Source organism: Hypanus sabinus, chromosome 10 (assembly GCF_030144855.1).
Source record: "Hypanus sabinus isolate sHypSab1 chromosome 10, sHypSab1.hap1, whole genome shotgun sequence".
Taxonomy (NCBI): Eukaryota; Metazoa; Chordata; class Chondrichthyes; order Myliobatiformes; family Dasyatidae; genus Hypanus; species Hypanus sabinus.
In genome coordinates this window covers 43,689,761-43,713,751 of record NC_082715.1, presented here as the reverse complement: position 1 = coordinate 43,713,751, position 23,991 = coordinate 43,689,761, and the positions used below count along the sequence as shown (strand labels likewise).

General features: G+C 41.8%; 1 long non-coding RNA gene across 1 annotated transcript; it reads right to left on the bottom strand.

Annotated features, from left to right (window-relative positions):
• Positions 1–9,303: 9,303 nt before the first annotated feature.
• On the bottom strand, positions 9,304–11,978 carry LOC132400281 (uncharacterized). The gene is made up of 3 exons (XR_009514206.1): positions 11,816–11,978; positions 10,133–10,293; positions 9,304–9,388 (listed from the first exon to the last, which is right to left on the bottom strand). It is a non-coding gene; the product is annotated as an uncharacterized LOC132400281 (long non-coding RNA).
• Positions 11,979–23,991: the final 12,013 nt, after the last annotated feature.

The window sequence follows — 23,991 nt, the reverse complement described above, 5'->3', positions numbered from 1 at the left end:
ACAATGCATATGAAATTGGAGAGCCGTGTGGGGGAAACACACGTTTTGTTTTTGTGGCCCCAGCAACAACATTCTATTGTGCACGATTCCCAAGACTTCATGTGTAACAGAGTCAACCCAAGCAAAGAAAATGAATACAAATGTATTTCTTTCTAGCAGTTGTATGTTGTTGTGTTCTATAAAAGTGTTGTGCCTATGAAGGACAAAGGAAAATAAAGGTAGTGTTTTACAAGAACCATACAGTAAGTTTTGATTAATTTCTTTTGCACACCAAACAGAAAGAATAGTGCAGTTCAAAATTTTTTCTGAATATTGATGTCTTGTAAATGTCTTTGTTTTTTATTTATAAGCCCCTTATTGCCTTATGTCCACATGATACATTTCCTATTTTCCAATAAAGCATTTAACAGGTCATTTTATTTCTTCTTGCATGTTTGTCATTTTTGTCCCTTTCCTCTTGGGTTTGAATCTTTCCTAAATGTTATTCATCTGTGGGATGTTTGAACTTTGATGTAAAGTTCACATGAAGAATGGTAACTTGTCTATAGTCTCCACATATGCTGCTTGCAGCTTGTGCTTCGAATGTCTAAATAGTTCAGTTTGACGTTTTCAAAAAATGTAACAATTGACTTCTATGGCCATGCTGTACAGTTAGTTGATCCAAATGACGTGTCAAACTGTATTTTTATCAGGAGAACATGTATTCTCCGACTGTCTGGCTTGCAGGAATTCATGAGCTGATATATATTTTCCATGGTATGTTTATTTCTCTTGTGTTGCCAATGTCTAATTTTTGTTCTAACGCAACTTTTTAAACAGCAACTTCAGTGATTTTTTTTGAGTAACTTGTACTTAAGCCTGCAGACCTTTAAAGTCTGGCAACATTGGGTGTCCCTGGAATTTGTTCAACTTATTTAATGGACATAAAATAAATAGATTTATAAGTTATTAGCAAGTGTCAGTGACCTACCAGCACAGAACTTGATATTCAATTAAACTGCGCCAAACAATAAGTACATAAGAAATAGAAGCAGGAGAAGGCCATCTGGTTCATCAAGCCTGCTCCGCCATTCAATAAGGTCATTGCTGATCTGGCCATAGATTCATTTCACCCTACCTGCCTTTTCCCCATAACCCTCAAATCTATCTAACTGTGTCTTAAATGTATTTAATGAGGTAAACTCTGCTGCTTCCCTGGATAGGGAAGTCCTCAAATCCATTACTCTCTGGGAAAGTCAGTTTATCATAATCTCTGTTCTAAATCTATTCCCCTCTGTCTTGAGGCTATGCCCCTGGCTCTACTCTCACTCACAAGTGGAAACAACTTTCCTACTTCTACCTGATCCATGGCTTTCAAAATTTTATGTTTTTATGAGACCCATTTTTAATCTTCTAAACTGCAAACTCTGTAGTCTCAGGCAACTCAATCTCTCTTCATAGGTTAACCCTTTCTCCTCCAGAATCAACCTGGCAAACCTGCTCTGCACTGCCTCCAAAGCCGGTATATTTTTCCTCAAGTGGAACTCTGTTAGTTGAGGTTGACCACGCACACTGAAACCTAGTTGTTATAGGCAAGCCAAGACAATACAATATGGAGAGCAAGCTGTTGCCCATGCAGTAGGCCGCTCCTATTCATGCAACTGAAGAATCCAAAGGAATAGCACAGACAGTTTGGCACCAGCAGTGTCACAGGATTTGCTGGTCAAAGTTGAACTCAATATAGGACTGCCTTAGGGATTCCAGCTCAGGACTCTTGCTTGGGGTTTACTTCCAAAGCCTCCCCCTTGAATGGGTTTAGCCACAGCACAATGAAGGTTTGAGATCAGAGTTTTCCTTTTCCTTCTCATGGTTGACAGCTCATATAGAGCTGTCAACCATGGCCGGCAAGTCCAATCACCAGACTTAGTAGCTAAGTCAACATGAAGGCTAGCAGATGGAATTGGCTATCAGAGGCTATTTGAGATGCATTCCATTGGGAACATTTAATAGATTGTGAGAGCTTGTACCCACCACCACAACCCACTCCCTCCTCCCACCCTGACCGGCTATAACCTTAAGGAACCTTTCCTTTAGAAAGGAGACCAGAACTGCACACAGTTCTCCAGATGTGATGTCACAAGAATCATTTAAGATTGCAGCATACCTTCTTGTTCTTAAATTCAATTCCTCTAGCAATGATGGCTAACATTCTATTTAGCTTCCTGATTACCTGTTGACCTGATAAACAACCTTACATGATCCATAGACAAGCATTTCTAAGTCCCTCTGCACAACATTTAAATAATAAAATGATTTTCCCTCTCCCTGCCGGAGTGGAGGACCTCGCATGTATCAACAGTGTCCTCCATCTGCTAGACCTTTGCCCACTCATTTAATCTATTTATATCTCTCTGTAGATGCTCATCTCTGCACTATTTGCATTTCCACTCAAGTGTAGTGTGGTCAGCATACTGAGATACGCTACACTCAGTCCCCTCTTCCAAATTGTTAATGTATACTATGAACAGTTGCAGGCCCTGCATCAGCCTCTTTGGCACTCCTCTCATCGTGGATTGCCAACCGGAACAATACCCATTTGTCCCAACTCTTTGCCTTCTATTGGTTAACCAATCCTCTATCCATGTTAATACAATACCATGCATTGTATCTTAGGGAAAAAAATTTTATGCGACGATTTTGTGCATTTTTTTTTCAAACTAAACTTGAAACTTACTAACTTTAATGGGGAGAAGACTTTTCCCCCAATTTGGCTGCCTGCCTCACATGTTGTCTAAATTTATTATTGTTACTGTAATGCCCTGGTTCATAGTTTTCTCTGTTATACTGTTCTATTCTGCGCAAGCTGCATGTTTGGGTTACTGTTGACGATAAAAGATAGGAGAATTGTGTGCCATCCAATTAGGATGGCCGGTTTAAGGGGAGGTTTCTATGGTGAGGGACACTAAGGTTGGGCTTGGGGCTTCTGTGGAGAGAGAAGAGGAGAGACACCAGAGAGAAGAGGTCGTAGGAGTCGACCAGGAGTGGGTCCGTGATTCGATGAAGCCCGAGGAAGATTGAAGGAGGATTGGCAAAGGGGAAACTGTCAGCTCCAAAATGTACACATTTGACTGTTCCATTAAAATGGGCCCTTTTCTGTTTTTTTGCTTTGTCTTTAATAACCCTTTAGTCAAATTAAGAATTATAAGGCTAAATCTATTAATTGTATGTGGTGTAATGTTGGTTACTTGATGGTACTTATTTGTAACAGGGTAATGAATCACGCACCATCCACACAAACAGGAGGTTTTGGGGGGCCTACACTTCAACTTCACACATTCGGCAGGGCTGGAGATTGTCTTCCATAGACTTACGCAGCCAACAGAACCAGGGTGTTTCATTACTAATAATCCAAAATGAAATAGCAGATGCCGGAAATTTGAAATAAAAACAAATAAAAAACTGGAAAAATTCAGCAAACAAGACAGCACCTGTGAAAAGAGAAGCAGCCAATCTTTTGAGTTTATGACCCTCATAACTGGAGTCTAATGAAAACTTCTGGTAAGGTTGTTACAAAGTCTATTTTGCATATTTCTTTCTTGATGTTATAGGTGCTCTATAAATGTAAGCAGTTGTTGTTGTTGAATAACAGATACTAGGTTAATAGTGGAGCTCGAAGCTTTGAAATTAGCTTGATGTGTGAAGTTTCTGCTTCAGTTCCAGATGGCGCTACTGAAGGAAAGCAACAAGTAGTTCAAAAGGCAAGAAATTTGACTACACATTATCAATAACACCTTTTCTGAAGTAAATTGTAGTATCTATCAGTGCAAAAATGAAAAGGTGAGCAAAGGCGAAGCCGATTGGAGGGATGATCCACACTGGTGTGTTGCAAAGCTAAAGCGTAATGTGTTCGAGATGGGGGTCGCAGATGGAGTTGGAATGAGCAATTCGGAGTTGAGTCCTCAAAGCAGAGGAGTTTCAATGCCCATCCAACTAACCTGGGTGTGAGGTTGGATTGCTCTAAGAACCAAACTGATTTGGAGAGATCAAGGATGACTTCATGCTGGCTGGTGAGTTCTAGGCCCAGAGTGTATCACTGTGGTGTGGTCAGGGCAAGATCTGCTGTTTGGGCAATGTAAACGCCAGCCCAGATAGACTGGAAAAGCAGGGTGTTGGTACTGGAGGCGAGGGTTGTGCCGATTTCGCGCTGAAGCGATGAGACTGTCCCGGCTGCGGTCTTCATGGTGGTCTGCCCTGCTAATATGATGAAGTGAGTCTGAGCTTTGGGCCTACTCAATTTTTGTATCTGTTCAAAAGATAAGGCTAAGTCGTGATATTCCTGTGAGAGTTTGGTGAGGCCAAGGGTTTCATCTCTTTCCACGGATTTAGAGTGTGAGGTCAACTGAGGTTCTCAGCTCAGCAATGCACCAGAAGACCAGGTGAAGTGAGGGTCATCAGTGGAGAGCCAGGGATAAATTAAGGTGAGAAGAGTGCTTGGTGCGTCCATCAGGAGGAATTGGAAGGACTCACAGTGCTCTCCAAAGCTCAAGTCTATAGGCTATGTGCACGTTCTGACTGGCCTAGACCTCAAGGGATGTCTTTCAATTGCCATGAAGTTGAAGGAGCGAGGGATACTGTAGGTGTACTAGGGTCAGCAAGCTGCACACACAGAATCCAATCCAGAAAGTTGTCTGCTGCACTGGAATCCACTACCACCTCCTGTGCTTGAAGAGCCAATGGAGTGTGGAGGACAACATTGAGACTGAGGCCTATGATGCTGGAACAAGGGGCTGGGGAGAACTTGCCAGATGGGAGTACTCTTGTCTCTACCTGGAGGTTATGTTCTCCCAGACACAGTGGATATTTGTTATGTTGGTGGTCAGCTCCTCCAGAGGAGACTCACAAGATGCTTCTCCGCCAGTGCTCATGCTCTTGGGGGAGGTGAGTAGTTAAGGAAGCTCTCCCTAATTGCTTAAGTTCCGGAGGCATTGATAATGAGGGTCCTGCAGCCTGAAATGGTTCTGGGAACAGAACTGGGGTTTGGACTGGTGAATCTGGAGGGTCGTTCCATAAGATGCTTCTCAATTCAGAGGGTAAGGACGATGAGGCTTTAGAGGTTGTTGGGCATCTCCCAGATAGACAGCTCATCTTTAAGAGGCCGTAATGGGCGCAATGCTACCACAGTCCACTGTGAGGGTCCTGAATTCCATGGTGTAATCCAGCTCTTGCATGAGTCTTGATGCAGGCCAAGTATCAGACACACTGCCACCCTTCCACTTTCTGGATGGCTGAAAATCTGGCATATCTCAGCATGAAATCCTCATATTTGTTGCAAATGGGGGTTTTATTATCCCAGTCAGCAGTGACATAGGTCGAGAAAGAGGTGAGGAAGGTGAACTTGGCTCAATCCACACAAAACAGAGATGCCTGGATCTCAAAGTGTAAGACACACAGCGACAGAAAGTTGCAGCATCAGGCTGGAGCTCCATCAAAGTATCTGGCACAGGAATCTGAGGGAGGAGGTGGACTGGCATGGAGTTGCTGCACTGAGATAGAGAGTTGGAAGAGAGTGGTGCACAAATGGTCAGTGGTTTCCTGATGTTTCTAGATCATTTACTCATGTCAGCAGACAACCTTCTTTTGATGAGCATACTCGGCTGGGTCAATTGATTGCAACTGATCTTGTCAGAAAAGTAGCAGAGGTTTGACCCAAAAGCAGAGCAGTGCAGCAGTAAATATTAACTATTAATAGACCACAAAGCAACAAACCAAAAGGGGCCACAAAACAAGAAAGAACAGAAACTAAACACTACAGGCAACAAGTTACACTTCAAGCAGGGAGCATCAATGTTCAGAGCAACTGGTTGAGGCCAGCTGATTCGATAAGTGGACAAGCACTGTGGATGAGTACTGGGGCTAAATAGGCTGAAGGTGATGAGTCTGGGAACAAGCAGCAAGTGAATCCTGTTAGTTGGGTGGAGACTGGGAGATGCCTGCACGTGTAGTCTAGGAGGTGTCAGCAAGAGCAGGCCTGACTGAACTCAGCTTACCATGATCTGCACAGCCAGTTGGAAATTACTCCCAGTAGAAGCTTCAGATTGGCTTTCCGCTTGGCAGAGCAGGAGACCACCAGCTCTGCACTGGTGGACGCAGCCTTGGAAATCTGCCCATTGAGTTTAACTGGCTCAAATACAGTGGGCCCCATCAAACGAATCGGAGTAATCTGCTGCCAGGAGAAAGGTCAGGATTCCTGGAGTGTTACAAGAAAAGATATTAAGTAGAACGGGCCTACACCTATTTAAACTTGGAGGAATGAGAAGTGATCTCATTGAACCATGCAAAGTACGGGTGGAGCTTTACAGAGGTAATTGCAGAGGTGATGTTTCCTTCAGCTAGAATCATGGGTCTCAGAATAAAGGGTCAACTAAGACAGAGATGAGAAGAAATGTTTTTACCCTGAGGGTAATAAATCTTTGAAATCTGCTACACAAAAGGTGCTAAGTATATCCAGACCAAAGGTTGACAGTTTTTTAGATGTAAAATGAATCAAGGGATATGGAATTAGAAAGAGGCAAAGAGATAAAATATTAACCACAATCTTACTGATGGTCTACTCCTGTTTTTATTTTTTCTTTTTTATGTTCTTTTTGTTTGATTTATGTAAGCAAAGTTAAAATTTGTTTTAAGATTGCATTTGCAACAATCATGTGAAATGGCCAGATTTCAAATTGGAAGTCATACAAAATATAATCCTGTCAGGAAGACAAATGAACCCTGGCTACTGAGTTCCTGGTGAAAGCAGTAAACAAAGTTAAGAAAATGGGACCAACAACAAGAATACACTGACTCAACAGTGAAGATCTTTCCAAGGAGAAGTGTGAGCTATTTATGAGCAGTGATGAAATGCTTTGAGAGATTGCTTATGGCTAGAATTAACTCCTACCTCAGCAAGGACCTAGACCCACTCCAATTTGCTTATCACTACAATAGGTCTATGGTAGATGCAATCTCATTGGCTCTCCAAATGGTGTTGGAAAAGCTGGTCAATACAAATGTCTACCCTATGTCAGGGGATTGCTTATTGACTATAGCACTGCATTTAACACCATCATTCCTTCAGCCTTGATCAAAAATCTGCCAAACCTGGGCCTCTGTATCTCATTCTGCAACTGGATCCTCATTTCCTAACCAAAAGACCACAATTTGTGTGGATTGGTAATAACATCTTCACCTCACTTTACAATCAACACAGGCACAACTCAGGCATGTCTGCTTTGCTCATTGCTCTGATCTGTCTACACTCATGATGTGTGGCCAGGCACAGCTCAAATACTATCTATAAATTTGCTAATGATATAATCGTCGTTGGCAGAATCCCAGATAGTGACAAGAGCTCATACAGGAGCGGGATATGGTGTCGCAGTGACAGCTTTGCACTCAGAGGCTGTAAGACCAAAGAACTGATTGTGGATTTCAGGAAGGGTAAGACAAGTGACTCACCCAAGTCCTCCCAGAGGGATCACAGTGTAGAGTGAGCTATTTCAAGTTCCTGCGTATTAATATCTCTGAGGACCTAACCTCATCCCAACATATTGATGTTGCTATAGAGAAAGCAAGACAGTGGCTCTCCTTCATAAGGAGATTGAGGAGATTTGATGTGTCACCCAAAACACTCAAAAATTTCTACAGGTGTATCGTGGAGAGCATTCTGACTGGCAGCATCACCATCTGGTATGGGGAGGGGCGGCGGGGGACTACCGCACAGGATCAAAGTAAACTGCAGAGGAGTAGTTAAATTAGTCAGCTCCATCATGTGCATTAGCCTCCGTAGTATCCAAGACATCTTCAAGGACTGATGCCTCAGAAAGGTGATGTCTATCAATAAGGACCCCCACCATCCAGGGCATGCCCTATTCTCATTGTTACCATCAGGAATGTAGTACAGAGGCCTGAAGGCACACACCCAGTAACTCCGGAACAGCTTCTTCCCCTATAATTTACAGTTTTCTTCTTTTATGTTACCATGTATTGCATTGTACTGCTGTCATAAAGTTAACAAGACATATGCCAGTATTATTAAATCTGATTTTGGTTCTGATTCTGAAAGAGCCCCATGACAGGAATGTGGACATTGTCCCTCTGCAAGAATTCCATATCACAGACCACTCTAGTCATTGACCCCACAATACAGACCGTCAACTCATTATGAGTGAGGATAACAAAATATACAACCTAGCCACCTACATTAAGGAAAGCATTAAAAAGAATATAAATCTAGGATCAGATGACCCTCAACCATTTGCATAAGGATAGCCAAACTGACTATTACGAATAACTACAAGCAACTGAATCATCTGAGGTGTACAATAATACCACAGCCTTCAGTACACCTGGCTAACACCTCAAACAATCAACATCACACAGAGAGTACAGAGAGTACTGCAGGCAAATAGTGAATGTGAATGGGACCAAGGAAGTTATTCAGGAAGGTAGTGCTGTGGTCAACCATAACCTTGCACAATGGGAGAGTATGCACAGAGGATTTAATGACCTACTCTCAGTCAGAAAGAACTGTCAGGTAGGTTGTTCATCCATGAATGATCTAAATGTTGTTTGTGTTGCAAAGTTGTCAGGCACCTTTCATTCCACAAGTGGAGGGAAGATAACTTTCCTTGTCTTTGTTCCATGACCCACTACAGCAAGAACCAGCCACTGATCCAACCCCATTTTAACATCACCTCAGCCTCGTTCAGCGAGCCCATAAAATGTAATCCACAAATTGAAAGCCAAAGCTTAAAAAAATCTTCGGAACAGGAATTTTAGTGCCAAGAGCAGGTACATGGAAATCACCAATAATACAACCTCTTACTTTTCCGAAATCTGTAATAGCCACCCAATATATTCCCAAGGGCTTTGGAAAGGTTTTCATCCTTGCTACATCCGATAAAGTGACTGGCTCCTTGAAAAACATAGGCAAATTGATGTGAAAATAGCAGTCTTCAAAGCTGTTGATGAAGGACATTACATTAGATGGTGGGAAACAGTCCAGAACGTTGATTTCTTGCATTCAAGGCAAGACGAGTGCAATCTCCTGCACTGCTTGGGAGCAGCCTCCTAACAACACCAAATATCTGCACTTCACAACCCTTCTATTTCAAAACCTTAACTCAGTATGAGAGGGTTGTGACAGAACCCGTTTGGAACAGTTATGACTGTACAAAAGTCCCATCTACCCACGGACATTGTTTCAGGCAGAGTTCAATCTACATACAGGAGGCATTTTAGTCCCATATTTTATTGAAAGAAGGTTGGTGGAACAATAGCTACCTGGTTTGGAGACACAGGGACTGCAGAAGCTAGAACCTGGAGTGACAAACAATTTGCTGAAGGAAATCAGCAGGTCGAGCAGCATCTGCAAAAGGAAAGGAATTGTCAATGTTTTGGGTTGAAACCCTGCGTCAGAACTGAAATTTGAGAAACAAGATGGCTAGTACAGAGAGGTGAGAAAGGAGTCCGAGGTGAGCGGTGGACTAAAGAGCGATGTAGGAAGACAGGTACATTGTGCCAGGTAGGGGAGGGGAGCAGGAGTGGAGTTGTGAGACAATGGCAGGTGAATGATAAATGGAGCAACGTACACAAAATGCTCGAAGAACTCAGCAAGACAGGCCGCATCCATGCAGGAATAAACAGTCAATAGACCTAATGAAGTGACTCAGCCCAAAATGGAAACTGATTATTGACCTCCGAGAATGCTGCTTGGCTTATTGAGTTCTTCCAGCATTTCATCTGTGTTGCTCAAAAGTTCCAGCATCTACAAAATCTACGGTGTGAATGGTGGATAGAGGCAGACAAAAAAGAAAGAAAGAAAGAAAGAAACATAAGGAGAGAGAGCTGGAGCAAGGTGGGGGGAGGAGAGAATGAAGGGAGATAACAGCTGCTGGAGGGAGATAATCAGGAGCAGGAAGGGCTACCAAAGTTGGACACTGACAAGTAAAGGACATGAGAATGGGAATCATTTGGGGAGAGATGAGTGGCAGGTAGATGAAGGGTGGGAGGTGGCAGAACCTGTGGGTGAATTATGTGTATGCAGTGGGTGAATGGGATCAAGAAGGGGAAGGGGATATAGAGTTATGGTCACAATTACAGATCCCACAACCTTCCTGGGTCGTAGTGGTGCTGTATGGATGAGCACTGCACCAGTTGCCTCCATCCCTCACGGTTGTGGGTGAGTGCCTGGGTTGGAGCATTGCTCCCTCTGATCGACTCTGCAATGTTGTCTGCCCATTTCTTTCTCAGTCGGCTCCTTTTTCTTTTCCCCTGAAAGGGATATAAATGGGTGTAAAGGGGCTGAGGTTAGGTGTATAAGGCAAAGGACCAAAATGGAAAGACAGCAGGAGAATCAGAAGGGGTGGGGTGTGGAATAAAGAGTAGGGTAAGGGAGAAAGTTAACTCATCAGAGGGAATGATTGCCTCAGATTTGAAAATTCAATATTCACGCCGCTGGGTAATAGACTACCAAAGCAGAACATGAGGTTTTTATCCTCTAATTTGCATTGGGTCTCTCCTTGGCAGCAGAGAAGGCTCAGGTTGGACAGGTCAGTGAGGATGGGAAGGGCAACTGAAATGTCATTGGGTAATTTCTCTGGTTAAGTGATAACCGCCATCCTGAATTAGTGCCAGATAAGTGGGCTGTGGATATTGGTGATCCAATTTGTTAGCTACATCCTTCACTGTAGTTTAACACTCTTCATAATTCTGAGTAGATCCCAGTAACTCTTGTCATTTTCGATGAGTTAGTCTTCTTCTGAGTGGTGCTAACTTCCTCTTGTGTGGAATGGCTTGTTCAGTCTGACTTCTTTTGGAGAAATGTTAAAAGATTGGAATAGGTGGAATTTTGTTTTCCATTTAAGTTCAATTAGTTCCATTAGTTTCTTAAAGCAGAAAAATGCCTAGTTTCATGTTGCAACTCCCCCTTCTTTAGACTTGTATCCCTTTTGCCAATCAACTTACCAGCTCTTAGCTTCATCCCTCCCCCTCCTGTCTTCTCCTACCATTTCGGGTCTCCCCCTCCCCCTCCCATTTTGAAATCTCTTACTATCTCTTTTTTCCATTAGTCCTGACGAAGGGGCTCCCCGAAGTGTTGACTGTACTTCCTCCTATAGATGCTGCCTGACCTGCTGCATTCCACCAGCATTTGTGTGTGTTGGGTGATGGTGGGGGTGGGTTGTATAAATTAGAGGATGCAAATTCAGAAGAGGTACAGGAAGAGGCTATGTGGCTATGCTGGCATGAATTAATGAAAGTGATAAGGAGGCTGGGGAACTGGTTAAACAAACTAGGCTTTTTGAATAAGGCATTGTACATAGGACAGATATTGGCATATTGAAACACTCAATCACAAATGTAGTCTTGTATCCATTTCTATCATCACACCCTAGGAAAGATGCAAAGTTTTAGAAAGGAGCAAAAGAGATTTACTAGAATGATTCCAAAGATGAGGGACTTTGGACTTTGGTTACATATACTATGGTTGTCCTTGCCTTAGAGGAAGTTGATACCCGACTAACTCCTGCCCCATCTGTGGCAGATTGTGCAGGTGCCAGTCAACTGAGGATTGCCCGGAACTGGAGTGCAATTATTCACCCTGAATCCCAAAGTGGGGTGGAGGAGGGGTTCAGAAGCAAGTAATAATATATGCTAAATTGTTGTTCATTTACGTAGTTTGGTTTATCACCAGCTTGCGACAATCCTCCCAAAAGCAAAATGTTATAAATGCTGGAGATCTGATATTCAGTATGGGGAAATGCTGTGAGTCCTCAGTGGTTTAATGCCCACTCACCAGCTGAAAATGATTGTCCTGCAACATGAGCTCTTCTGAAAGAAATTTGCCGTGCTTGTGGCTTGCTGTGAAGGATTATTGAGCAACGTCAGTCTCAACCACATGCAACTGCAGTTACTTCTTCATGGATGTCAACAGAACCATAATCATTCATATGTACTTTCTGAAATAGAAAAATAAAATGCTGGTAAAGTAAAACAGTTCACATCTGAAGAACAAGTTTCAAATGGCCACCTTTATCAAAACTGGCACCAGTGTCACACACCAAAATTTGACCGTCATATTTTCCTTTCTAATTAAGACCCAACTACAAATTGAGCCTCAATTTGCAACTTATGCAATTGAATAGATTAAGTCTATTTCAAATAATTTTGTACCCAGCTTCATATAGCTCACTAGTCATCTGAGCTATGATCTAAATGCACAATGAAGGGGAAACAGCAGCTAAGAAATTAGCTTAATTTGCCTATCCAGACATGCATGATTGTGAGTTTAGAGGTTATGTCACAAATGAAGGAACATGCATTCCAATCAACCTCTGGAGAACAATCCTGTTGTGTAAACATACCCTTTCCCCATACAAAACGTGTTAACTCACAGATTACATAAATGCCAAAGCTTAACTTTTCATAGCCAGGGAGAGCTATAATAAACATAAATTTATGGTTGGTTATATCAATTGATTTTATCCAGATGTTTATGAGTCATAAAATATTTCAGGAGTAATTTTGCCTTTTCACCTCCAGTAGCTTTCTGATTATTAAACATTCCAATTTACTGCTTCATTCCAACACATTAGTATTAATAGTAAGATTGTCATTGCTGTGGCTCAGAGCAACCAAAGCCTTTGCACTAGGTTTTCAGTAGCATGTTTAAAAATTGTAAAATACATTAAACTTGAGGAATGCTGAGTGAGTTTTGCACCCTGGATACAAAATTTATCCACTGGCCCAGGATAATTTAATTTGTGGGTTTTATGTAAATAGTTTCAGTTAAGCTCCTGACAAATTGTGGGCAGGAAGGAGGTGCTAAGAGGTAGTTACAGGAGGAGGTTCATGGCTGATGGCCAGTTTGCAGCTCACTGAGCAGTGATGAAGGTACCCTAGGGAAGGGAGAACACTTGCCAGAGGAGGTTACAACACAATAGCATTTTAACCCAGTTACCATTTATGTATGTGGGAACTATCTAAGCAAAGCCACTGTTGTTTGTATTGAAACTGGGAATAAAGCTCCTGCCTGTCTCCTGATCAGAGACATTTGAATCCCAATCCCCAACCCACTGAAGGATTTTACGACTGATTGTCTAAACATGGTGTAAACAGGGGAACTTGAAAGAACTTCTTGTGGTGGTTTTGGTCAAACAGAGTTCCACAGTGAACAAACTATGTGAAGTATTTGAACATCTAATTAGACAAGAGATTGTTGGTTTAGACTGCACTAATCACCAGCTGTTGCATGTTGTATACTGCTAACAGATGGACAGTAATAGTTCAAAAAAATCTGTAAACATGAAAACCTGCTATGATCTTGGGAACATTATTGTTACAAATTGCTTATTTATTTGGAAATACTGCCTGGTAAGAGTTGACATTTAAATTTGAACCCTGGTGGCCTCAGTGAGTGCAATAACCCAGAGAATGAATGTCATCCAGCTTTGGTATGTGAACATCAGGTTGGGTTTCACCAAAGAAAATGTTCACTAATCTGAAGTGCCCTTGCTTCAAGAAATGATTATCATGGTTTTTGTCCAATTTAACAATGTTGGAAGCCACCTTGTGTCTTCACAGACAGTAGCCGCAGCCTGGGTCCACAACTGCCACTTGACTTGTGCACTGGGAACCATCTCAGTGCTGATCAATGCAGGGACAATTGACACGGGGAAGCCAAACAACGGAGGGAGAATGGTAGCAATGGTGGGTAATGGGGAGAGAAAGCAAAGTTGAGAGTGGGAAGAATTAAAATGAAGAAATTGAATGGGATCCCCTAACTATGGGGTAGGTAGACTTGGCCTGTTTCTATGATCTCCACTCAATGTCATTAAATGTTAACACACCATGATGCTAAAAGGTACTACTGTCTTCAAAAGAGAGCACATTAGAATCAAATTGTGGTGTTGAAGATACAACCAATGTTGCAGCAGAAACCCTTTAAATATTGCATTTATTTATGTATTTATTTACTGATTGAGATATAGGGCAGAAAAGGCCCTCATGGTCCTTCGAGCTGTGCTGCCCAACAATTGTAGCCTGATCACAGGACAATTTTCAATGTCCAATTAACCTACCGACTATGGGAGGAAACCAAAAGGTCACGGGGAGAACGAACAGACTCCTTACAGGCAGTGGTGAGAATTGAACCCGGGGAATTAGTACTGTAGAACGCGTGCTAACCACTATGCTACTGTGCCACCCCAAATGCCCCCTGACTTTCAGTATGAAGTATTTCTTTAAGAGACTGTAGAATTTATTTTGTGGTAATCATTTGATGCAAAACTAAAAAAATGCAAAGATCATATTGATAACATCAACGCAAGCACAAAAATGCCACAGGCAAATCACATTTGGACTTGGACATGGCCTGGACATGGGAGAATCTCAACAGTAAGTGTTCGATCCAAATTCTCAGTGGGTTGAATTTGAACAGTTCATGGTTGAAAACATTTCACAAGGTGTGCAAAATGCTTGCTTCTCTGTAGATCTATTCATAAAAAAGGCAGAATTTCTTTATGCTAATATTCTAGGCTGAAGTAGATCTATCCATTCTTCCTGGTAACCTGTGCATACTGAAATAAAGAATAGTGAATTTGCAAAGTAAAATCACGTTGGTTGCTAATTCTAGGTAGATCTTGAATCATATTTAAACTTGAACTCTGGTTTGTTGTAATGTGCTTGTTATGCATAAAGTGTTATGAATCCTCTTATTGATTAACATATTTCTATGTTCTCACCCACAAACTGACATAACTAGCCCCTACAACAGTAATTTTAACACAGACTGGTTGTTAAAAAAATGTGGGTGAAAAGCAAGAAGTTAAAATTACTTACTTAATTTATTCAATGGTTTAATGGTTCCATTTAATATCAGAGAATGTATACAATCTACAACCTAAAATTCTTGCTCTCCGCAGACATCCTCAAAACACAAGACAAACCCCAAAGGGTGAATGACAGAAACAATGTAAGAATCCCAAAGCCCCCTGCCCCCTCGCACACCAGCAGCAGCATCAACCCTCCCACTCTCCCACTTATTCTTGCATAAAGCATCAGCAATCCCAGCAGCTGCCACGCAAGCGATAGCAAAGCCCCCAAGAGAGACCATGATCTACAGAACATCAAAAACTAACTGTTCACTCCAACATTTTCGACATTCCTCAGGCACTCTCTCTCACTAACAAAGGAGCCACAGGTATCACTCCTTCCTCAGCAAAAGGGGAGACAACAGTCGCTATTTTGATGTTACAGTCAGCCTGAAATGTTGCTTTTTGTTTCAAGTTCCCTGACTTGAGTATCAGCAGCAAATTCTTACTCACCATTGAGTGAGATAGAGATCCACATTGCAATCTCTTCCCACGGCTAATTTTCATTTTGCGTAGACATGAACAGCTGCAAGAAAGTTGTAGGGTCCTTTAAATATGCAAATTCAGCTTCAATGACAACCGCTATATGGTGATAAATGCAGCTGGGGTAGAAGAGTTCCAAAGAGGAAAATATCTTTTGATCTTTCTCAACTGGAATAAGTGAAGCACTGGATAGATGAAACATAGGTCTCACCAGCCCCTCACACTTCAGCTTTGAAAACTTGTAAAACGTTTTCCTCAGGATTTAACTAAATGCTGGAGAGAGCATTTTTTCCCATTGGGAGTCTCTGTCACACTACACAACGCACCAAGTGATCATCAATTGCTAGCTTCTGTCAAATAACTGCCCAAAGGAGAGTGGAGATATGCTTCAGTAGTTAAAATCTCCTGTAAAGATTAGGACATGTTGCCTACTACCTAGTAGGCAAGCTTGAGTATTTGACATGCCATTTATTTTAATTCAGATTAATAATACACGTAACCTTCAGTTCTGCATCAGGAGTTCATTTTATTATTTCAATCTCACAATCCCCCTCAGTTGGTGGATACTGGAAGCCAGCAAAATATGTCCAGCTGCTCTTTCAGTCCCAATACAACCTTGATCCATTGTTTTGTACCAGAACTCATTTTGTACAAAAGTAGGGCCCAAGAGGATCCCTACTCCCAAGTGTTAGCTGACAAAATAGTAGAAATTTAGTAACAACAGAAAAAGAGTTCTGGACACTGTTTTGAGGCCTAATCCTAGTCCAAGGTGCTTGAAGTTCACATAGAAGGTGAGAGCCAATTATTAGGCTTCCTCTTTCTCCATTCAGTCACACAAGCAGACTTGTGACTGTTATGCCATGAGGCTTATCCTGACTGTTTTGAGGATTGGCAGTCACTGACCTTTAACTGGAGGCTGATTGGTTTAATTTAAATCATACTATTCGAGCCAATACATAGTTTGGACACGGATAAAGCTTAGAAATGCACTTCATTAAGAAGATGGTGCGTAAGAGCTGTTACTTTCAATAACTAGATTTTAACTTATGATTCTCTATAAATTGAAGCTGCCCTTCATTTTTTCAAGCAGAATTTCTGTCAGATTAAAGCAATTGAGCTTTTCTGTACAATTCATCTAAAAGTAATATTAATTTGAATCCCAGTTAAAACATTAAATCACAATTTTGTCCAATGCATGCGCAAGCCAAAGATAATACAGGAGATTGAAATTTTAAATGTTAAATAATACCAAATTGACCATGGTCTGTGATAAAAGAATACCCATTAACAGTTCAACAAATTATGTTGCGCAGAGAGCATATAATTTTCCAGAGCTGGCTGTTACTTTGCATGCAGGGAGTGTATTGAACAATGATTTAATTTAAGAAAATACAATCATCTTTATTATATTCATCCTAATGTGTTTAATATTGAAATATGAAATCACAGAAGAAAAGTAAATTTGGTAGTGTGAAAATCTTAATTGTAATAATCTCAAGGGACAATTATGAAGTTCCTGGTCCTGCTTTTCTTGTTCAGGCTGCTCTGATCAGTGCTGTAGGAAAAGATCCTACTTTTAGAAGGTCCACAGAGACTAAACAATTATTGTAAAATAGATGTGTGATGTAAATTGTCTGCAGTTCTATGAGTTCCAGGTCTCCATCCCAAACTAAAGCTAAAATGGGTACAAGCTACAACTGCTCAGGGTTGAAGGCAAGAACAAAGTGGGACTACAGGACAGATCTCGCTGAAAAATCGAAAGTCTGTTTAGTTCCAAGAATAAAGCACATGGTGTGGAGGGATGAAAAGAAAACAGTGAATTGCCATGGTTTCTGTAAAGAAATTGTTTTATCTATTTACAACCTTTGTAGGAAACTCTGCTTTGTATTTGAATCAATGGAAAATGGCAGTTTGAGACCTGTGATGCATCAGCATAAAACAGAGCTGACATTCAGTTTAGGGCAACTATAGACAGTCCTCAGGGGAAGCACATCAAAAAAACATGTGCTAGATCCTGGGCCTTTAATATCTGACTGATATGGTGATCTCATTTCAATTAAATTCACTTTGCTACATCCCATTGGTTGGGATATTGCCAGAATCATCACCACTTTGCCCTGCATTGCAGTCTCCGGAGACGAGAAGGCAGGACTGTGCCAACAAAAGCTTTCATGCTTTATATCTTCCTGGTATAAATCAGCATACCTCCTCTGCTGCATACAGTGTCAGTATGAATGCAGTGGGCTGTGATCCAAATCCCAGGCAGTGCTGGCAAACTTGTATCCCTCTTCGATAGTAGGTGCCATGAACAACATCGCAGTGTAATGCTGCTCAGTGTATAGTTCTGTCAACCTTGGTGAAATTACTCCAGAGATTGACACTGTAATAGACATATTGCTTATTAATCCCCAAGAACTGCTTAGTATCCCTGGAAATCAGCAAGTGTTTGGGCTGTGATTGATCATTAGTATAGTTAGATTTGGTATTTATCAAGGGTGAGGCCAAAAATAATAGCATGTAGGTGCAGGATTCAGGAGAGTTCATTTGAGTTAGGAAGAAAGCTCTGGGGAAAATTAAATGGGAAGTATAAGTAGAAAGAAAACAACAGAAGAAAAGTGAAGCATTTAAGAAAAGGTTTTAAGGGATGTGAAGAGGAAATGTATCCCTTTGAGAAACATCAAGACTGGGACCAAAAGGGCTTAACGAGAAAATCAAAACAACCTAAATCTCAAACAACCATCTTTGCCAATACTCTTACTGTACGTCAATAAAAATCTTTTAAGTTTCAGCTGAATTAAATCTTGAAGAATCTCTTTGGATCTCATTAAAGTTACACTCACAGAGCAAAAACAAAGCAGCAAATCTTACTGTAAAAAAAAACTTCTCAAATTATGTCTTTGGGCATGAACTGTGCAGATGTATTACTGAATAAGACTGGCCAGCCTGTGATGAGAGAGCTGATTTCATTCAGGGTACCAGGTGGAAGCACCCAACAGGTGACCGCAGTACCCTTGGTGTTGGCAGTTGAAATACAGGTGGATATCTCTGTGCCTGACTGCTGATCAGAGGCCCCTGCTGGAAGTAACAGCATTAAAAAGATGAACTAAACGTAATGAAATCTGTGTGAAATCATGAAGTGGCGGAATTGTAGACAGCCCCTCTGAAGAGAGGGGCGGCACTGCCGCTGTCATGCACCTCCAGTGACTCAAGTTTAGTCTTGGCCTCTATTACTGGCGGCATGGACTTTGCATGCTCTCTGTGTGAAAAAATGATTTCCCCAGGTGCACCGCTGTCCTTTCTCATCCGAAAGATGTGTGTAGAGTCAGGTTATCTGGCCACTGCAAATTGTCCCTAGTAGTAGATGTGTGCCAGGCGGAAAAAACAGGCCAGTTGTGAGAGAGGAGTTACTGGCAAATAAGTAGGGGAAGAGATTGATGGAACTGCTGTGACATGCTGCCATAGATGCAGCAAATGTAAAATATGAGAAGGGAGACACATGAAGAGAGAAAACAAACAGCATCAGGTGTCTGAATTTTACATCCTTCTCTGCCATGATGGGCTGTCAGGTGCGGTTGGAAAATTAGAAAGGAAGTGGGAACCCATGTGGGTAGAGGGAATTAGGCAAAACTGTTGACATAAATGGTTGCCAGAAGGAGAACACAAGCACGGTGTACTGTATATGGCTTGGATTGTGAATTGCCTAACAAAAAAAACAGGTAACAGATGAGAGGTTACACCTAGTTGGGGACTGCAAGGACCAACCCTGGATCCTAATTCCCCAGCTGTTCACAGTCAGTATCATTAATTTAAATGAGAGCAAAACACACAATGCAATCATTTCCATGTGTTAGTAAGTTAGGTGGTTTATTGTTGTCACATGTAACAAGGTAGAGTAAAGACCTGTTCACAAAATGCTGGAGGAACTCAGCAGGCCAGGCAGCATGTATGGAAAAAAGTACAGACAACATTTTGGGATGAAATCTGATGAAGGATCTCGGCCTGAAATGTCAACTGTACTTTTTTCCATAGATGCTGCCTGGCCTGCTGGGTTCCTCCAGCACTTTGTGTGTGTTGCTTGGATTTCCAGCTTCTGAAGATTTTCTCTTGTCTTGCCTACTGTTCATACAGATTAGTTCATTACAGCAGTGCGTTGAGGTAGTACAGGGTACAGGACATCAACAGGCATGGAGCAAAATGTTGTAGAGAAAGTGTAGTGTTTTTAGGTTTTTTGTCTTCAGCTCATTGGGAAGACATTGAAGAGAATATCTTGGATGGGTGGGGTCTTTGACTACACTGGTTGAAAGACGAAGTGCAAACTTGATAGATTCATTCCTACGATTGGAAGGCAAGTGGGGAGGGAGTGCAGGGTGATACTGAATTACCTTGCTGAAATGATTAAACAGACTGGATTTGTGTTCTGTAGAGCTTAGAGAAAAAAAGAGATGGATTCATTAGAACATACACAATTCTAACTGTGTTTATCAGGGTCAATGCAGTGTTGACAATTCCAGTGGCTCAGATGTTGAGAATCAAGCGATTCAGTCTCAGAATTAGGGGGATGTGAAAACTCTGTTCTCTACCTATGTAGGTTCTGGAGACTGATTATATTCAATACTTAGATTGATAGATTTTTGGATGTTGGAAATTAAGGGACATGGGATTAGATCAAGGAAATGCTGCTGATGTAAAAGATCAGCCAAGGTTTTATTGAAAGAAAGAGCATCCGAGAGGGGCCAACAGTTTACTCCTGCTTCTACAGTATTTCTTAGCTTTTTATGTTATGTCCATACACACACCTGGTAGGATCCTGATAGACTGTGAAACGCTATACACCCTTGGGAGGGTTCTTGTATCCTGTGAAATCCCATGCACACTTGACAGGATCCTCAAAGTCTGCAAAGCCACAAAGACAACTAACAGCATTGCTGAAAGACTTTTAAACTCCTTGCATGCTTGTCAGGATGCTGATGCACTGTGAATCCTCCTCTACAATTCCTCCTCCCTATCCACGAGGCAGAGCCATATATCACTGGAAGGAATGCCAATGATACTGTGGCAGCCTCATATATTACTGGCAAGTTCATGATCATATTATGCAGTCCCACACAACTGAGAGTACCCATATCGAAACAAAATGATAAGAGGCATACGTCGAGTGGATAGCCAAACACTTTTTTCCCAGGGCAGAACTGGCTAATACTAGGGGACATAATTTTAAGGTGATTAGAGGAATATATAAGGGGGATGGAGGAAGTAAGCTTTTTTACACAGAGAGCGAAGGGCAAGTGGAATGCCCTATGTGTGATAGAGGCAAATACTTTAAATTTCAAAGTACATTTATTATCAAAGTATACAACCCAGAGATCTGTCTTTCTGCAGAAAGCTATGAAACAAAGAATCACCATGGAATCTGTTCAAAGAAAGTATCAAACACTCAACAGGCAAAATAAAAGAACAAGCTACACAAACAGTAACAAACAAGCAAATACCCATAACACCCATAACACTTAGAACATTCGACTCCTTGAAACAGTCTGGGAATGTTCAGTTTAGTTCAGTCCAGTTCAGTTTAGTGCTATGTTGTTCATTGACTGCAGGCCACAGAGCCACTTGGTGTTGAAGTGCTCTGATCAGAATTGCACAAGATTGCAATAAAAAATGTGTAGCGAGAAACCAAAAATACATATAACATGAACTGCACAGCCCTCTGAAAAATGAGTCCAATTCACAAACCTTGCACAAGACCCAAGACTCCCGCACCTTTGTCCGGTAGCAGCAAGCAAGAGGGAGAGGAGGACCAGTCAAACGCAGGCTGATGGTGCTAAACACCCGCTCGCCTTCCGTTCTCATCCTTGTTGATTTCAATCTTGCTCAATGCTTTTATTGTCAAGATTGGTGAATGATGTTGCCAATCATGGTTCTCGCTCCACCATCAGGCCGAATACTTAGTCTTCAACCTCACTCTCAACCACCCCGAATTCCCTCAGAGAGAGCAAAAGCACCAGATCACTCAGTTGGCCCAGAAACACGTCACGATAATGTAAGCTACAGGCTTCAAACACGCACAGAATTAGAGATATATTTAAAAGAAGGAGAAGAAGTAGTTTCGTGAACTGTCTGCAGGATGCAGCCATTGCTTGCTGGCATCATCTGGCCTCCCTCTGGTTCCGTTACAGACTAGGGGCATTAAGAAACTCTTTGGCACATGGATGATGAAAAAAAATGGAGGGCTATGTAGGAGGGAAGGGTTAGATTGCTCTTAGAATAAGTTAAAAGGATCAAAGAGTCTGTCCTGCAGTGTTCTATGTATCCCAATAAAGGGCAAAATCTTACACACAATTTACACCACAAATGATCCATAGAAGATAGGGTTGTGATGGAGGGTGAAACTGCATGCATGCTTGGCAAAACCTTAAACACACCTGTCAGGTTTTACACCATGAAATCTCATACATACTTGGCAGGGTTCTGACATACATTGAAACCCTGTAAACACTTGGCAGGCCAACGAAAATGAAAAACACAGTAAGCTCCGGGCAAGATTCTGATACAGTATGAAACCTCCTTTTGCACCCCGGGCAGTGTCTTCATATATTGTGTACTACCCAAACCATCTCTCTCTCACACACACACACACACACACACACGCGCGCACACACACACACACACACACACACACACACACACACACACACACACACACACACACACACACACACACACACACACACACACACACACACACACGAATATGCAATGATATCACAGATGCAACCATAAGCATCATCATACACTGTGAAATCCCAGAGGCAATAAGCTAAAACAAACAGTGAAAAACAAACATCCCATATAACCCTCATGCACTATGAAACCCATAAGTCCCTGAAAGGACAGTGTATATTGTCAAACCCATTCATACCTGGCAGTGGTCAAATAGAGTACGAAACCTTGCAAACGTAAGATAGTGTTCTGATACACAGAAACTCCCTTCACCCCGGCACCATCTTAATACATTGGATATCATCACACACTCCAGAAGGATCACTTTAGTAATTTACAACACAGGGAAAGCCAACATTTATTATGTATTGCCAGCTATGAAAAGATGTTCGTGAGCTACCTTCAAGAATTTCTGTATTATAATGCTTCACTTGAAGGTATTCCTGCAGTACTTCCAGTGGCGAGCTCCAGAATCCAGCAATAAGGGAGATATAGTGAAATATTTCCAAGTCAAGATGATAAGCAAACACGAGGAAATCTGCAGATGCTGGAAATTCAAAGAACACACACAAAATGCTGATGGAACACAGCAGGCCAGGCAGCATGTATAAGGCGAAGCACTGTCGACGTTTCGGGGGGAGACCCTTCGTCAGGACTAACTGAAAGGAAAGATATTAAGAGATTTGAAAGTAGTGGGCGGAGGCGGAATGTGAAATGATAGGAGAAGACCGGAGGGGGTGGGATTAAGCTAAGAGTGGGAAAGGTGATTGGCGAAAGTGATACAGAGCTGGAGAAGGGAAAGGATCATGGGACGGGAGGCCTCGGGAGAAAGAAAGGGGGAGGAGAGCACCAGAGGGAGATGGAGAATAGGCAGAGTGATGGGCAGAGAGAGAGAAAAAAAACAAACAACTAAATATGTCAGGGATGGGGTAAGAAGGGGAGGAGGGGCATTAATGGAAGTTAGAGAAGTCAATGTTCATGCCATCAGATTGGTGGCTACCCAGCTGATACATAAGGTGTAAGCACTTTGGATGGGAGCCCACAATTCTTCGAGTCATGGATAAGTACTGCACATAACAGGCTCTTTGGCCCATCTAGTCTATGCCATACCACTTAAATTGCCTACTCCCATCAACCTGCACTGGGACCATAGCCCTCCAAACTCCTACAATCTATGTACCTATCCAAACTTCTCTGAAATTGAACTTGCATACACCTTTTCTGTTGGCAGCTCATTCCACACTTTCACAACTCTTTGAGTGAAGTTTCCCTTCATATTCCCCTTAAAATTTTCACCTTTCACCTTTAACCCATGACCTCTGGTTGTAGTCCCACCCAACATCAGTAGAAAAAGCTTGTTTGCATTTACCTTATCTATACCCCTGAAAATTTTGTATACCACTATCAAATATCCTCTCAATCTTCTACATTCCAGGGAATAAAGGTCTAACCTATTCAGTCTTTCCCTATATTTCAGGTCCTCTAGTCCCTGCAACATCCTTGTAAATTTTCTCTGTACTTTTTCAACCTTATTTATATCTTTTGTGTATGTAGGTGACCAAAACTGCACACAATACTCCAAATTAGGCTTCACCAGTGTCCTATACAACTTTAACATAAGATCGCATCTTCAGCACTCAGCAGTTTGACTTATGAAGGCCAATGTGCCAAAAGCTTTCTTTACGACCTTATCTATGCACATCTAACTGCATTCCTCAGTGCCCTACTGTTTACTAAGTCCTACCCTGGTTGGTTTTAGCACCTCAAACCTGTCTGCATTAAATTTCATCTGCCATTTGTCAGCCCATTTTATTTTCAGCTGCTCCTGATCCTGCTGCAACCTTTGAACCTTTGATAGCCTTCCTCAGTGTCCACTACATTCCCCAGTCTTGGTGTC